Source organism: Ursus maritimus (genome assembly GCF_017311325.1).
Source record: "Ursus maritimus isolate PB19 chromosome X unlocalized genomic scaffold, ASM1731132v1 scaffold_X1, whole genome shotgun sequence".
Classification (NCBI taxonomy): Eukaryota; Metazoa; Chordata; class Mammalia; order Carnivora; family Ursidae; genus Ursus; species Ursus maritimus.
In genome coordinates, this window is record NW_024423319.1 from 44,862,827 (window position 1) to 44,882,004 (window position 19,178).

Here is a 19,178-nt window from a genome sequence, read left to right on the forward strand (position 1 = left end):
GTAAATCCATTCTTAGGTACTCATCCTAGGAAAATACTTCACGGTAGTCACAATGATTTACCACACCAAAGTTCATAGAGCTCTAGGCAATAGCAGATATGCACCCAAGCATGTGTACATGCACATTTACACACGTGTGTGCATATTCTCATGAGCCAAGGATTCTCCCACATAATTTTGATAGGGGTTAAAGAAGGCTAACTTCACGATTCTGTTAAAACAATTCAAACTACACCAATGGTATGTACCATTTAGAAATGGAAAGTAACCATTACATTATATATACATATAAATTAAAAAAGGCAAATTGAAAGTTAAAATATATAGAACGACATTTCTGTCACAACCCACACATATTTATTTTGGGGCATTTAAAATAGGAGCATATAATGAAATTGCACCATAACATACGTAAAGTCCACAAAATTAACTCCTATAAAATTTCAGGTTGTGTTATTGAGAGATGAATGAACGACTGATGTGAGCCTGTTTGGTTAGCTGTGTGCACAACCCAAATCCATCAGGGACTCAGCTGAGTCCCGAGGCCACCTTGTAACAGTTGTTTACTCAGCACTGGTGCTTAAATGTTGTCCTTCCATTTCCTCCTCTCCCCACACCCCATCGCCCACCACATTATATCCAACGCCATGTTATCATGGGGTCTTACTGTGTTTCTATATCATAGTAGAAATATGAATGAATATATACTGAACTATTCCCATAGGGTATATTTGAGAAGGAGTATTTAGTATAAAGGCAACTTTTACTGTCTCAATGTTACGTTTATATATTTAAATTTTATCTTTAATAGTCACGTATTAATTAATAATATTCAGAAAAATGAGACAAACCTTTGAAAACATGCAGAAGAAATAAAATCTTTTTACAAATATAAGTCAGCCATATGTTTATTGAAATGGAAGTGTTTTATAATATATTGGTATGTGAAAAAGGCAAGTTACAAAATGTAACTTGCAGAGGATCTAATTTTAAAAAGTAATGTGTATGCAGATATTTATATGTATGTATGCATAGAAAATATTATGGAACAATATACACCAAAATATTAAAAGTAGGTATGATTGGTTAGTTAGTGGGCTTGTGGGTGACTTGTATTCTCTTTTTGTATACTTCTTTGTAGATTTTTTTACCTTTTCTCAGTGGGGATGTGTAACTTCTATAATAAAGAATAGTCTGCAAACAGTACAATCTAATTTTATAGCACATATTTCACATACGTACTTCTTCTGTAGTGGAGTAGGATCTGATTTAAGAGCTCCACTACCTTTTAAAGGGTGGGTCCTTGCAATGAAGCTGAATGCTTCACATTTGGTTCCCTTGCTCTATTTGTGACTCGTATGTATTAAAATGAGACTCCTCTTATTGCTCTGACTATGCCTTCTCCAATCTAAGTTTGAGATAGTCAATAAGTAGTATTACTCATACATAGGAAAGGAGGAATCTCTTCCTTAAATTGTACCTGGTGAGAAACCTTTCTTTCTAGGATAATGTTTTGCCAGGAAAAGTAATATTGTTAGCAATAATATAATATTTTAAGCATATTAGAAAATAGTTTTAGTTACCAATTCACCAATTCTTTTCTTTTTTTTTTTTAAGTAGGCTCCACACCCAGTGTGGAGTCCAGCACGGGGCTTGAACTCACAACCCTGACATCAAGACCTGGGCTGAGATCAAGAGTCAGACACTTAACTGATTGAGCCACCCAGGCGCCCCCCAATTCAATTCTTTTAGAAATACACATGAAGAGGAAAAGAAAGGATTGCATTTCTGGCTCTGCTTGACAAACAGCATTTTTCTATAGTTCCTTGACATTTTTTCAGTGAAAATGCTTTACTTTTGCAAATAAACACAATGAATATTATTTAAAAGCAGGTTATAAAACAATGTGTATAAAATTATCCTGGTTATATTTAAAAATACATATAGAAGGAAAGAAAACCGTCAAGAATCTATACTCAGTTTCATTTATCTGATGACTCTCGAACATATATCTTATCCATTTATTCATTCAACGAATATTAATTAGGTGCTTACTAGGTATTGTCAACCCTAATCCATGTCTCTTCCAGACTTTTCTTCTCAATTATCATCCTTGATTGGATGTGTTAGTGCAATGGAGTTGCATCTGGCTGGATTCCGAAGTCCGCGTATCAAGTGAAATCCCACTGGTCAAATTTACCTTTGAAATATTTAGATCCCTACTTCATAGCATATTAACATAAGCTGCAATGTTAGTGGGGGTGCAAATCATAGCAAAGTACTTAAACTTACCAGTATGTGAGTTTTATAGGAATATGGATTTTTTAAATTTTATGTCTATAATTCTTATATACTTTCCAAATTCTTTGCAGTTTATCTGAATTACACACACAAAGCAATGAAATACATATTTTTAAGATAACTCAAACTTATTATTATTGTACTTCATCATGTTAAAATTAACAGTAATTTAGTCAGTTCCCTGTTGCTTAATATTTAGGTTTCTTCCATGCTTTTTTTTTCCCTATCATAAGCCAAGCCATCACTGAAATCTTTGCACAAAATCATAATTATTCCCTAAGGAAAAATTTCAAAAATTAAAATTGCTAGGTCTAAAAGTTTGAAAAATCTTATGAATTTTAAACGTATATTGCCAAAGGGTCTGCAAGATAATTTAACCAATTTACAAGTGTACTGACAGTCCATGTGAACAACCTCACATAAAACGGATAGTATGGTTTTTTAAAAAAATATTCCTCAGTTTGACAGGTGAATAAGAGTACCCTGAAGTTTTCATTTGTATATTTTGACCACTAGTGACTCTGAATAACTTATACTTGTTCTCCGCATAGATGTCTCCTTTGGTCAGTATCTTTTTGATGTCTTTCCACCAGTTTTCAGGTAGTGATAACTACTGTTATTTTGTTGATTTTCAAGAACATTTTATTACAGATAGCTATTGTTTCAGTTAGTCTCATTGCTTGTAAGGAATAGATACTTAGGTTAGCTCAGCTGAAGCGGGATCCATCGTGAGCATTTATGGGGCAGTAAAGAGCATTATGATGTTAAGGGAATCTGAACCAACAGCCAATTTCTTTCTTTTTTTTTTTTTTAAAGTATTTTGTGTTGTATTTTTTTTAAAGATTTTACTTACTTATTTGAGAGAGAGAGAGAAAGTGAGAGAGAGAGAGAGAGAGAGCATAAGCGGGAGGAGCGGCAGGCAGAGGGAGAGGGAGAAGCAGGCTCCCAGAGGAGCGGGGAGACCGACATGGACTCGACCCCAGGACCCTGGGATCATGACCCAAGCCAAAGGCAGACGCTTCACTGACTGAGCCACCCAGGCGCCCCACCAACAGCCGGTTTCTAATGGACCTCAAGCAGCCGGGACCAGCACACTGGAGTGCTCTGCCATTAACCTGGCTCAGCTGCTTTCTCATTTTTCCTTCCTCTCACATCCCCTTCTCCTCCTATGTCTTGGCTCTATCTCATAGTTTCAGCTTCCTCATCATGTCACCCTGCTCGTGTATTAGGCTTTCTCAGGCTCCTCAGGTACAACCCTTCCCCCACAAAATTTCATGTACCTCACGAGCCCCAAACATGCACAAACTTGCTTAGAATTTCAGGGGGTCCCTAGACTTCCTGGGTTGAGAACACTTGGTCTAGGTTAATTGATACAGTCAGTGAGTGGGCAGGGAGGCTTCTGGGTGGCTCAGCTGGTTAAACCTCTGACTCTTGATGACTCTTGATTTTGGCTCAGGTGGTGATCTCAGGGTTGTGAGATCAAGTCCTCCAGAGCCTCCAGGCTCTGTGCTGGGTGTGGAGCCTGCTTAAAGATTCTCTTTCTCCCTCTCCCTCTGCGCCCCCCCAAAGAAAAGAATTTGATATGGTCAGTGGGTGAGAGTTGCTTAACCACTGGCCTAAGCCTGGTTGAGGGGCCACCATGGTGGGGATGGAATGGCAGGCATCAACCCTCCAGCAAGGCTAGGCTAGAGTTCCCTGCAGGTAAGGAGGCCAGAGGTGAGAGGCCTAGCAGGTTTCATCCTTCTAACAGAACATAACTGAAACAATTATTTATGAATATTAAAAACTCTTGGAAGTGGAGGGGTGCCTGGGTGGCTCAGTCGGTTAAGCATCTGCCTTCAGCTCAGGTCATGATCCCAGGGTCCTGGGATCGAGCCCCGCATTGGGGAGGCTGCTTCTCCCTCTCCCCTTGCTGCTCCCCCTGCTTGTGCTCTCTCTCACTCACTCTGTCTCTCTCAAATAAATAAATAAAATCTTAAAAAGAAAAAAAAACCTCTCAGAAGTGGAAACAATAGATCGATCATTTCTCTAAAACAGGACAGAAGAAAGACACTTAGGCTCTATAGGGATTAATTTACTGAACATGTACAGTGTTGATTTGTTTTTGAAAAATTTAGGCTTAAAATTGCCAAACTAATTAGCCTGTATTTTCAAAAAAAATATTTAGGAAGCATTATTAGAACATTTTCTAATTGACAAATACAAACATGACCAAGTTATGAAGGATTTCTTATTTAACAGAAAATTTTATTTTTTATTGTAAGTTACTTTTCTCCCCAAAGAGTATGTCTTAAACACTGTGAACAATTAGCTCTTAAAAGTTTGCTCTTTCATTTGTAGCTGATGCAAAATATTTTCTATTGGTTATAAGTTAATTTAGTCAAATAACAAGGCACTCCTGCGAAAAGAGAAATCTTGGGATACTCATTCTCTTCCTCACCCAAAATGTAAGTATTGCATTTCTGTAATGTAAAAACAAAGCATTTTAAATTTAAAAAAATGGAACAGGAAAGTACACAGAAGAAAGTTAATGTTCTACTTTCCACTCCCAGCCTCCTTTCCTGATACCTAACTTTATGGCCATTTAGGTGCAAGCAAGGGCCTCAGGAGAAAATAATGACAAGGGTGAGAGGAGACCAGGAGAAGGAACAGGTTAGAGGGCAGGGGAAACAGGAGAAAGGGCTAATTCCATGAGAATTGCAAATGGACAGTAACTCCAAGAGAAAATGCTGCCTCTCGATGATTAGAGAAAGCCAAAGACTGTATCTGGCCTCCTGAGGTGCCATGGTGGAAAAAGAGACATTCCAGATCAAGCGTGGTGATAGGAGGAGGAAGGGGTGAAGGGTTCCTGCTGCCCTGCCTGAGACGGGGGGGATTCCTGTTGCAGAGGAGGAAAAACTTAAAGTCAAGGAATGAGGGCAGGACAATTGTCCAGGAACGCCCTGGGTTTGTGTTCCGACTTGAGCGGGCTCGGCTAACTCTGGCACCAGGACGGCTGGCAGCTGAAGGAAGAACCACCAAGTGGGTCAGTCTTCGTTCTTGAGGCCCCCTCCTTACCCAAAGTCCACTGTGGGTGGTCCTGGGGGCAAGCAGTATAGGAACATGGATATACGGGTATACTCTGGAAAACTTTCAACTTACACAAGCCCCATTCCCTGTGTCCCATGCCCGTTTGTTGCAAAACATTTAGGTAATAGGGGTGTGGAAACAAATCACAGGAGAAGGCAATAGTGAGACACAGAATGTAAAAGTTCTATTTTAAGTAGTATCCCCTCTTCAACCATTGTGGGTATTTAAAAGACCAGGAGTAGTGGAGGCAGAAGGTGGCTTTGGAGAAAGAGGGAATATAAGGAGTGACAAATTTGGAACTCAAGGGGCTGCGAGGTGAGGGGCGAGTGGCGGGTCTGCAGCGAGCTCGTGGCTGCAGCTGCCAGGGATCCTTCCACTCCGTCCGTTTGCAGGTCTGAGGGTCAGAGGGTCAGGGCTGCACACCTACCAGCGAGAATGCATACGTGAAGGGGGAGACTACAAGCATAGGGTCAGGTCGGTGCGAGGAACAGTGGTGGAGATGGGAACAGACCCTTTCTGGGGCTCCCCTCCGCGTCTTCCCTTTTGGCCCCTGCAGTAGCCCCGGGGAAGGATCTACAGGAAAGATGGTGAGCTTCAGATGAGGGAGGGAAGAGGAGCGAGCCGGGGCGGGCGGTGGGGAGCAGTGACTAGGTGCCCATTAGAGGGCGCAAGAGTCCTCTCGGGTGCGGCAAATAGAATTTTAAAAACCTCCTGGTATTAGAACCTTGAAAGGCACATAGTAGGGCCTCTGTCTTGGGTGCTAATCTTTCCACCAAGCATTCAGTCCTTTCTTTTGGCTTTTGTCTCCTAGGAGAAATGGAGTCTAAAAAAAAAAAAGCGGACGGGTCAGGGGAGGGACTTCAATATGAAAAATGTCCCCCAGGAAAAAAAGGAAAAGGGAAAAAGGAGGAGAAACAGGGCCCTCCGCAGAATGCAGAGGGAGCTACCCCTATGGGAGGGAATGAAGGCCAAGAGCCTGAAGACAATAATCGAGTTGGGCTCCACTTTCCCTAGATTTTAGAAGATGGGTGCCCGAAGGGCCATATGCACCCCAATGTTCATAGCAGCAATGTCCACAATAGCTAAATCGTGGAAGGAGCCGAGATGCCCTTCAACAGATGACTGGATTAAGAAGTTGTGGTCCATATATACAATGGAATATTACTCAGCTATCAAAAAGAACGATTTCTCAACATTTGCTGCAACATGGACGGCACTGGAGGAGATAATGCTAAGTGAAATAAGTCAAGCAGAGAAAGACAACTATCATATGATTTCTCTCATCTATGGAACATAAGAACTAGGATGATCAGTAGGGGAAGAAAGGGATAAAGAAAGGGGGGGTAATCAGAAGGGGGAATGAAACATGAGAGACTATGGACTATGAGAAACAAACTGAGGGCCTCAGAGGGCAGGGGGGTGGGGGAATGGGATAGACCGGTGATGGGTAGTAAGGAGGGCACGTATTGCATGGTGCACTGGGTGTTATACACAACTAATGAATCATCGAGCCTTACATCGGAAACCGGGGATGTACTGTATGGTGACTAACATAATATAATAAAACATCATTAAAAAAAAAAAGAAGATGGGTGCCCAATAGTCTTGTCAATAACGTTAACATGGTAGATGTAGATGTGAATGAAATGGGAATGGTTCACGGAAGGGATGAGAGAGTTAAACTCAGGTAAGCGAAGTTAAGGTATAGTCCACATGGCCTTAATAGGCCATCATCACCACCATGATGAGTTTTTCGTTATGCCTTAAAAACTGAGGTTTTCTCTGGAGTTAATACTTTTCAAGCTTGTTTTTTTTGTTTGTTTGTTTCTTTGCCTTTTCTTGATGTAATTTTTGCTGATTCAATTGCTTCAAAGCTTTTAGTATTGCCAGCTTCTATTTGAAGATTGCATTCTGAGTAAATCGAGTCTTTGTCAGCAGAGGTGTTTCACACAACTGAATAGAAAGATGTTCGATATTTATTTATTTGAGTGTAGGTGACACACAATGTTACATTAGTTTCAGGTGTACAGTTCATTATGTATTTTAAAGTGAAAAAGTTACAAAACAATGTGTGAATTTATTGTTGCTTATTTTTAAATTATGTATTATATATGAACAGAGTCTTAAGTATATCTACTAAACTGGGGCTGTTTATATGTCATACTTATAGATGATTTAAAATTTCTTTTCTTTGATAACTGTACTTTCGCAGAATTTGTACGTATTGCTTGTATCCCTAAATACAATACAAATAGTTAAAGTAATGTGTCAATCAGCTTTTTAAAAGTGCCGTTTAATAAAAACTTGTTGAAAGAATAAAAAAGTGCATTTCAAGTTATTTTTTAGAATTTCTTATTTAGCACTATAGCTCTAGTATTTATTACCATGACATTACCTTAAAGGGTCACCCTTGTCACCTGTGAAAAGGGAATACTATTTGCCTCCCAGAGCTGCTGAGTAGATCAGATGAGGTACTGAATGTGTGAACTGTGCAGGCATGGACCCTACACCACTCCACTGCCTTTTCAGAACTCCAAAACCCAGAGATACTCAGGGAGGGCTGAGAGATATCTAACCTGTGCCCCGGAACAAGTTCAGGCAGCTGAAAAGTGGGTGGCACGCTTCCTTGGATTCTGCCATGTCTTCTAGACTCTACTGTCACCTCTCCTTCATCTTTTTCCTTCTGCTGACAGTGGTTGATGTGTTGGAGTCTTCAAAGTGACAAAACCTCACTGATTTCTATGAGATCACTGTCGCACTTATGAAGGTGGGTACCACACAAATGTGCCTCAGTAATTAATATCTTAGTCAAGGTCTTAGTAAAAATAGACCTTTTCTGTTTTACTTATGAGTCCTCTGCTCTCCAGAGACTCAGACATGATTCCATTTGGATAGAGAGTGCTGTCAACACATGAGTATGAGACTTCATTAATAAAGTGAATGATGAATAAAATAAGATGATAGCTTAACAGTTGGATCCAGTCATTTATTATCTTAATTATAATAAAGACTATGTTGGTTTTCTATATATTTTAGTAGTGGAAATTTCAAGAATAACCTACAGATGGTGACATCATTGGCTTTTTATGCCTCTCATGTTCTTGCCAGAGATGACTTCTGAGCAGATCCACCCACTAGGGCAACAGGCATACATGAAGTATATAAATTACAGAGATTTTCACCTTCTCAGATCAAAACATAGTAACACCCCCAAAACCTGATCTTGTCCCTACATGAAGGAGTTTAAAATATTTTGTAAGATTAAAAAATCCATAAAAATGTTATTGATCACTCCTCTGCAGAATTGTGCCATTCTTAGCAAGTACAGTTTCTTTATCAACCTTATACTCCCGGTGCCTATTGCAATGTTTGACACATTGTAAATGTTGAATAAATGTTCACTGTGTACATTATGACTCTGTGGGGATCCTTGTCCTTGATCCAGTTCTAACTCTTAACTAAAGAACAGCAAGTAAGTAATTTTATTTCTCTAGAGGCAGACTTGCATTTCCTAAGGAGCCTAGTAGGGTCCGGATGGCATGCCAAATTAAAACATGAATAAAATTTAATTTGATTTGCAAATTAAATGTGTCACATAGACTGCCTGCTTTAGGATTTTCTATCTCTCTTGCTAACAATGTCGACTTTGGCACTCCTTCCTATATTCCATGAATTAAACACACTTCTTTTTTTTTTTTTTAAGATTTTATTTATTTATTTGACACAGAGAGAGAGCCAGCGAGAGAGGGAACACAAGCAGGAGGAATGGAAGAGGAAGAAGCAGGCTCCCAGAGGAGCAGGGAGCCTGATGCGGGGCTCGATCCCAGGACACTGGGATCATGCCCTGAGCCGAAGACAGATGTTTAACGACTGAGCAACCCAGGCGCCCCCAAACACACTTCTAACTGGGCCCCAAAACATATATTATTATCATGCTCCTCTGAGAGATTCTGATGTGGACTAACACTGGAGAACCACCAGTAGTGCAGTAGAAATACAATTACGTAAGTATTGACTTAGTCCATTTGGGCTGCAATAACAAAAATACCATAGACTGGGTGGTTTAAATAACAGAAAATTATTTCTCATAGGATCGTATGCTGGGAAGTCCAAGAGAAGGCCCTGGCAAATTTGGCATCTGGAGAGGGTCCACTTCATGTTTCAAGTCTCCTTGCTTTCCATATCATGTAAAGAGCAAGGGAGCATGCTGGGGCCTCCTTTATAAGGGCACCAATCCCATTCCTGAGAGGTCCACCCTCAGGACCTAATCACTTCCCAAAGGCCCAACCTCTAATTACCATCAAGGTGGGGATTAACTTTCAACTTATTAATTTGGTAGGGGGACACATTAAGTCTATGGTAAGTACAAATATGCCTAGAAAAGGACTGCAAGGAAATACATCAAAATGTCAGAGATCCTAGCAATGCATATATCACATGACCTAAATTGTCTTAGTCTATGTTAGTATCTATTTTTTTAAAAATCATTCAACATTTTTCATATAGGAATACATCATAAAATATAGATGTAGATTTTATGTGATGGTTTTATTTTTTTCTCAGAGAAAGTGCTTCTGAATCAATGGTGTATGTTGCTGATGCTGCAGTCTAATAATCAAGAAAGTTAGGTGCATAAATATATATAGGAGTGTGTAGGAGTGTGCATATACAAATACAACGAGACATAAGTTCACCACTGGTGATATTTGGAATGGATGGGTAATTGAAGGCAAAATTTTTGTTTTTGTGTACTTCAATGTCAGGGATTTATATTTTATTTTATTGTACAGTTCCAATCTTATTGCAATTAAAACAATTCTGACTATACGTCATCCCATTAATGTGGAATATGCAGAAAATAATGGTAATAATAACAATATTCATAATGCAGAAAAAGCATTTGACAAAGTACAACATCCATTCATGAAGTAACCCTCAACAAAGTAGGTTTAAAGGGAACATAAAAAGGCCATATCTGAAAAACCCACAGCTAATATCATCCTCAATGGGCAAAAACTGAGAGCTTTTCCTCTACCGTCAGGAACAAGACAGGGATGTCCACTCTCACTGCTATTCTTTTTAACATAGTACTGGAAGTCCTAGCCACAGCAATCAGACAACAAAAAGAAATAAAAGGTATCCAAATCAGCAAGGAAGAAGTAAAACTTCCACTATTTGCAGATGACACGATACTCTATATAGAAAATCCAAAAGACCCCACCAAAAAACTGCTGGAACTGATCAACAGATTCAGTAAAGTTGCAGGATATAAAATCAATGTACAGAAATCTATTGCATTTCTACACACTAATAATGAAGCAGCAGAAAGAGAAATTAAGGGAATCAATCCCATTTACAATTGCACCCAAAATAATAAGATACCTAGTAATAAACGTAATCAGAGAAGTGAAAGAACTGTATTCTGAAAACTATAAACGCTGAATACCCAAAGCAACTTTGAAGGAGAAAAGCGAAGCTAAAGGCATCACAATTCCAGACTTCAACTTCTACTAGAAAGCTATAGTGATAAAAACAGTGTGGTACTGGCACAAAAACAGACACATGGATTAATAGAACAGAACAGAAAACCCAGAAATGAACACACAACTATACGGTCAATTAATCTTTGACAACGCAGGAAAGAGTATACAGTGGAAAAAAAGACAGTCCCACCAACAAATGGTGTTGGGAAAATTGGACAGCTACGCACAAAAGAATGAAACTGAGCAATTCTCCACTTTCTCATGCCGTACACAAAAATAAATTGAAAATGGATGAAAGATGTAAATGTGAGACAGGAAACCATCAAAACCCTAGAGGAGAACAAAGGCAGTAACCTCTTTGATATTGGGCATAGCAACTTCTTTCTAGATATGTCTCCTGAAGCAAAGAAAACAAAAGCAAAAATAAATATTGGGGCTACATCAAAATGAGAAGCTTCTGCACAGTGAAGAGAACAATTAACAAAACTAAAAGTCAACGTACAGAATGGGAGATGATGTTTGCAAATGACATATCTGATAAAGGCTTAGTATACAAAAGATATAAAGAACTTCTACAACTCAATACCCTAAAAATGAATAATCCAATTTAAAAAATAGGCGGAAAACATGAATAGAAATTTCCCCAAAGAAGACATCCAGGTGGCCCACAGACACATGAAAAAATGCTCAACACCACTTATCAAATCAAAGCCACAGTGAGATATCATCTCACACTTGTTAGAATGACTAAAATCAACAACGCAAGGAAGAACAGGTGTTGGTGAGGACGTGAAGAAAGGGAACCCTCTTGTAAAGTTGGTGGGAATGCAAACTGGTGCAGCCACTCTGGAAAACAGTATGGAGTTTTCTCAGAAAGTTAAAAATAGAACTACCCTATGATCCAGCAATTGTACTACTAGGTATGTATACTCAAAGAATACAAAAATTCTAATTCAAAGGGTTACATGTACCCCAATGCATATAGCAGCATTATCTTCAATAGCCTAATTATGGGAACAGCCCAGGTGCTATGGATAAAGAAGATGTGGTATATGTATATAATAGAATATTACTCAGCCATAGAAAATAATGACATACTGTCATTTGCAAGGACATAGGTGGATCTAGAGAGTACAATGTTAAGCAAAGTAAGTCACTCAGAGAAAGATAAATACCATATGATTTCACTCATATGTGGAATTTAATAAAACAAATGAGCAAACGGAAAGAGAGACAAACCAATCATATGGTATTTGTCAAGAAAGAGACTCTTAACTATAGAGAACAAACTGATGGTTACCAGAGGGAAGGTGGGCAGGAGGATGGGTGAAATAGGTGATGGGGATTAAGGAGTACACTTATCATGACAAGCAGTGAGTAATGTATAGAATTGTTGATTCACTATATTGTACACCTGAAACTAATGTAACGCTGTATGTTAACTATATTGAAATTAAAACTTAATTTAAAAAGGTAGAACTGTTGTTGTTTTTTAAATATCAACCAAGGTAGAATTCAAGGCAATGGGCATTTATAAAGAGGGATATTTAATAAAGAAAAAAGATCAGTCCACCAGGATTGTATTATGATACCTAATTTATTATTTTTTTAAAGATTTTATTTATTTGACAGAGAAAGACACAGAGAGAGAGGGAACACAAGCAGGGAGAGTGGGAAAGGGAGAAGCAGGCTTCTTGCTGAGCAGGGAGCCCAATGAGGGGCTCGATCCCAGGACCCTGGGATCATGACCTGAGCCGAAGGCAGACGCTTAACGACTGAGCCACCCAGGCACCCCAATGCCTAATTTATATGCAGCTAAAGACATAAAGCAAAAAATAAAAACCAGAATAAAAGGATGAGAAGAAAAATCCACAATCATAGTGAGAAAGAATACCAGAAGTTTCTTGGTAACTAATAGTACAGTCAGAAAAATATCAGTAAGGATATCAAAAATTTACATGATAGCCTCAGGATACTTGGTAAGAGTCCATGCACTGGAACCAAATCCACACTCTGTCTCTTACTAGCTGTGTGACCCTCACTATTTTTTATATCATAAACTCCCTTCCTAAACTAATGAGAGCTATAGACTCTCTACTTAGCACATACATACACCTTGAATAAACGGATTCCTCCATCCCTACACACATACGTGCATTTAATTTTGAACACAAGTTTAAGGGGATCCACAAGTTTCCTTTATTAAGCCTTTGTAGTCTAATCAGTAGGAACCTAGAACAGGAGGGTCAGATAGAAAACACATAGTAAGATAAGAGACATAAACACAGATCCATAATTAGAGTGAATATGAACCAACTAAGCACTTCAAACCACACTTGGTAAAAGTAATAAATCATACGCTGCTTAAAAAGACACAATGTAAATTTAAGGACACAGGAAGATTGAAAGTCAAAATGTAGAAAAATACATACATGCATACCATAACCAAAGGAAAGCTGGTGTAGCTATGAAAATATCCAACAAAGTAAGCCATAAGCCAAGAAATATTACTAGAGATAGAGAGATATATTTTATGATAAAATTGTCAATCTAATAGGAAGGTACTAAGATTGTTAATCTGTATGCTTCTACAAACATTGCTTCAAAATATACAATACAAAATATATCAGACAAAAAAGGAAAAATAGAGAAATCTAAAGTTATTGCGGAACATGTAAATATACCTCTCTAAATAACTGATAGAATAATTAGAAAAAAATCAGCAGAAGTATTACAGATTTAAGCAACAAGACTAACAAATTTGACCTAATTTACATATATAGAGCAATACAAACTACAATTACAGAATATACATTTTTTTCAAGTGCAAACAAGACATTTGCTAAAATTAACCTTCTATTCAGTCTTTTAACCAAGTAGCAACCAATTTAAAATATTAAAATAATTCAGAATATGTTCTCTGATGACAGATGAATAAAGCTAATAATAACAAATGGATAACAAAAAATTTCAAAGTTTTGGAAATTAAGCAATACATTTCTCAGTAATTAATGAGTAAAAGCAGAAATTACAATCAAATTTAGCCTTATCTTTAATTGAGTGATAATGAAAACACGACACATGGAAACCTGTGAGAGGCAGCTATCTGTGCTTAATAAGAAATTCTATGCCTTTAAATGCGTATATTAGAAAATAAGAAAGACTGAAAAATATCAATGATCTTAAGTTTGCTTGAAAATAAGTTTTGGGGGAAACAATATAAATCCACACAATTCTTGAAACAAGAAATAATTAGAATAGAAATTAAAAAGAGATGAAACAAAAGAAAGAAACACAAAAGTTAATTGCATGTAAATACTAATAAAATCAAAACCCTCTAACAAAATTGTTCAAGCAAAAAAGAGAAGACACAACATAATACCAAGGATAAAAGAAAGAAGAACAGCACATATTCTACAGATTTTAAAAATATAATAAAAGAATAATAAGAACATCATTCTAATAAATTTAATAATTTAGATTAAATCCATGAATTTATTAAAAAACACAACTTACCAAAATAGAAAAAAGAAATAGAAAATCTGACCAGTCCTATATCTATTAAGTGAATTGAATTGCAATTTAAAAATTGGCATAAGGCCCACTTTTGTGATGACGACAGGAAGAGCTATGAAGACCCCCTCAACAGTTACACAAGTAGATCAGATGGAAACTATTAAAAAACCCAACCATTTAATGTCTTTAGGAATTGTCCTAAGGGAAAATAGCATATGAAGAAACATTTATTCAAGAAAAATCTACCAAAACTTGGTAAAAAACAATAAGCGTTCCTGGCATTTGAACCAGGACCTGCTGCTTCCTTCCTCTTCACCCCCAGCTCATCTTAACAGAAACTATACTCTGGAGGCAGAGCCAAAATTAGAGGGCTTCCTTTCCCCCTCAGTTCCCAATCAAGGTTTATATCTCACTGGGAGGGCAAGTTACCAGCATTCCTGATCCCCTCCACGATAGAGTGGAAGAAGCTAAATTCTTAGTGAATGTGATCAAGAAGTCATGGATTCCCTTCTAGTAACCAGTGGCTACCCAAAAGACAAATGCTTCACCCAACAAGGCAGACCAAGAATAAAGGGGTCCTAATTGCCCTCATCATGGATTCCTCTTAGAGCAGAGATTTCAACCAGGAGAAGCGATCAAACAAACAAAACCAGAGGCTACATACAGCCCTGCCAAGAGTAGCAGCTCACAGTTTGTGCCCAGGGAGAGAAGTAGCCCATTAAAAAGAGAGAGAGAGAGAGAGAGCGCTTAGGGGCTCCTGGGTGGCTCAGTCGTTAAGTCTCTGCCTCGGGCTCAGGTCATGATCCAGGGACCCTGGGATTGAGTTCTCACCGGGCTCCCTGCTCAGTGGGAAATCTGCTTCTCCCTCTCCCACTCCCCCTGCTTGTGTCACTCTCGCTCTCTCTCTCGCTCTGTCAAATAAATGAATAAAATCTTTGAAAAAATAAAAAATAAAAATAAAAAATAAAAAAGAGCTTCTATGCTCTCCACAAAAGAGAGGACTCAATTTGAAACACAGTCTGGGGAAGATAAAGCTTAAACTTAACACTAGAAAACAATAGCTTCCCTTAAATAAAAGCAACGAGTTAAACTATAGGCCAGCTAGTACACCAGAGAAAACTAGGGGGAGAGTTAGTAAATAAGAGTCTAGGGGGGGGGGGGTCAGAATAAACTTGAAAGACTGGCCTCAAAAACTATACCTGATTGAATTTAATCGGATCAGAGTTTGGAGCATTTTATGCCCCAGGGCTTTGTTGAAAGCAGAGCAATCAGCCTATAATTAGTGGAGCCTAACAGGCCAAGTCTAACCCCAAACGAAGCAAACAGCTTAATGCAGAGATCAGAGAGACAGTCAAAAAGGGTGTTGGCAGAAACCACTCAATTCCAGGATGCCTGTACATGTGCTTGTTCGCCCCTTCTGAGGAGTGATAGCAAAATGTTCACACAGTGGGGGAAACAGCTTCACTAACAAAACCTAGGCAAGTCACAAAACAAGCAAACGAACAATACCCAAAACAGAGTGCAGAAGGTGGGGAGGCAAATCAGTATTCAAAGATGTTAAAATAGACTACCTAAACCGTGCAGATTTCAACAAAAGTCACAAAATATTCTGTGAAAGAAAAACTGCATTGTGCAGAGTTAAATATGACAGGGAGATTTTATTCCTTGAGATTGAACTTAACTCCAACTTCTACAATGGGGGCAGCAGGGGATTTTTATAATCACTACACAGGGAGAAAAAGTCATTGGATTAAAATTACTAAGAGGAACTTGATTAGATATCAAGGGTGGAAGAAGAGAAACTTAATTGAATTTCAAGGGTAGAAGGATTCTTGCTAAACTAGCTTAGCAGGATTCTTGCTAAAACTGAGATGAACAGGATTTTTTTGCTAAAACTAATCTTGACAGTCCAAGGACAGCGCCTAATCAAGAAGAGGGCTTGGGGTGCTGGGGTGGCTCAATTGGTCAAGTGTCCAACTCTTGATTTTGGCTCAGGTCATGATCTCACGGTCACAGCACATCTGGTTACAACATGATTTGCTAAATGTTTGAAGCTCACAGTTGAGACCTACTGCTAAGAAAAGATTCCTTTCAAAATATTACTGCCCATTGACAAATGAACCTGGTCACCCAAAAGCTCTGATGGAGATGTATAATGAGATTCATGTTTTCATGCCTGCTAACACATCCATTCTGCAGCCCATGGATCAAGGGGTAATTTCTACCTTCAAGCCTTATGATTTAAGAAATACATTTTATGAGGCTACAGATGCCATAGTGATTCTTCTGATGGATCTAGACAAAGTAACTTGAATCCTGGAAAGGATTCACCATTCTAGATACCAGTAAGAACATTCATGATTCATGGGAAGAGGTCAAAATATCAACACTAACAGGAGGTTAGAAGTTGATTCCAACCCTCATGGATGACTTTGAGGGGTTCAAGACTTCAGTGAAGGAAGTAACTGCAGGTGTGGTGGAAATGGCAAGAGAGCTCGAATTAGAGGTGGAGCCTGAATGGGACTGAATTGCTGCCCTCGCATGATAAAATTTTAATGGATGAAGATTTGCTTCTTATAGATAAGCAAAGAAAATGATTTCTTGAGATGGAATCTATTCCTGCTGAAGATGCTGTGAACACTGTTGAAATGAAAACAAAAGATTTAGAATATTACATAATCATACTTGATAAAGCAGCAGCAGGGTTTGAGAGGACAGACTCCAATTTTGAAAGAAGTTCTACTGTGGGTAAAATGCTACTGCATGTGACAGAGAAATTGTTCATAAAAGAAAAACTCAATCAATGTAGCAAACTTCTCATTGCTGTCCATTTTAAGAAATTACCACAGCCACTCCAAATTTCAGCAACCATCATCCTGATCAGTCAGCAGCCACTAACACTGAAGAAAATTCTTTACTAGCCAAAAAAAAAATTATGACTCACTGAAAGCAAAGATGATGGTTAGCACTTTTTATCAATGAAGTATTTTTAATTAGGCATGTACACATTTTTAAACATAATGTTATTGCACACGTGATGGACTATCGTAGAGCATAAACGTAAACTTTTATCATCACCAGGAAAACAAAAAATTCATTTGACTCGCTTTATTGCAGTGGTCTGGAACCAAACCTGCAATATCTCCAAGGTATGCTTATATACGAAACATGGACAGGATACAGGTAAGACACATGCTTACTTATTCCTAGCATATTGTTTTGCCCACTCATGTGCAAGCTCCCTGCCTGGTGAGCTGGGCTAGACCTCTGAAAAAAACCACTCTGCCGTACAGCATATACTGTTTAGAATGCTGACAAAGCAATTTTTGTTGCGTAGACGATCAATCAATAGCAGCTTTCTGTATGTGCTACCATGCTCAATAAATGCCTATTGCTCACAATAGGTGTCATTTTTAAAAAGCATGAAAGTTTTCCAGGTGATACATGTATGTAGATCATGGAGTGGATACCATAGATAAAATTCCCATTTTACAGATAAGCCTACTGAGGTTCAAGGAGTTTATACAACATACTTAAGCTCACTCAACTAAATGAAGAGTCACATCTGGAATTTCTATCCAGGTTTGTCTGACTATATAGCATGTGATCCTAGACATTAAGTTCCGTTGTCTCTATTTACAATATATAAAACACTTCCGTTTGGATCTCCCACAGACATCTCAAACTCAACTTGTCCAAATACGATCTTGCCATCTTCCCCTTACACTTATGACTTTCCCCCACCCCATTCCTTCTCCTTTTCTCATGACCCCTATTTCAATAATTGGTGCCAACATACCACCAACTTTGATGCCTTCTCTCTCATCCCACACAATCAATCAGTCAACAAGTCCTGGACACTCTAACTTTTATTTGGGTATGATCCCTGTGTATATATATTTTAAAGCAGTCTAAAAAAACACTTTTAGAGCAGTTTGATATTCAGTCTTCCAAAGTGGCTATACCATTTCACAGTCCCACCACCAATGAATGAGTGAGTGTTCCTGTTGCTCCACATCCTTGGCAGCGTTTGATATTGTCAGCGTTCTGGATTTTGGTCATTCTAATAGAGCCGTAGTGGTTTCCTGTTGTTTTAATTTGCATTTCCATGATTACATATGGTGTGGAGCATCTTTTCATCTTACTTCCCATCTAGATACCTTTTTTTGATGAGGTGTCTGTTAAGGTCTTTGGTCCACGTTTTAATTGGGTTGCTTGTCTTCTTACTGTTGAATTTTAAGAGTTCTTTGTGTATTTAGGATAACAGTCCTTTATCAGATGTGTTTTCTGCAAATATTTTCTCCCAGTCTGTAGCTTATCTTCCCATTCTCTTGACATTGCCTTTCACAGAGCAGAAGTTTTTCACTTTAATGAAGTCCAACTTATCAATTATTTCTTTCATGTATTATGTTTTGGGTTGTATCTAAAAAGTTATCTTCTGGGGCGCCTGGCTGGCTCAGGTGATAGAGCATGTCACTCTTGATCACAGAGTTGTAAATTCAAGCCCCACATTGGGTGTAGAGATTACTTAAAAATAAAATCTTTAAAAAAATAAAATAAAAATTAAAAGTTATTATATCCAAGGTCATCTAGATTTTTTCCTGTATTGCTCTCTTTGCCTTTAGGTCTATGATCTATTTTGATTTGATTTTTGTGAAGGGTGTAAAGTCTGCGTCTAGGTTTATTCTTTTACAAACAGATGTCCAGTTGTTCCGGCACTGTTTGTTGAAGAGTATATCTTTGCTCAGTGCATGGCTTTTGCTCCTTTGTCAAAGATCAGTTGACTGTATTTTTGTGGGTCTATTTCTG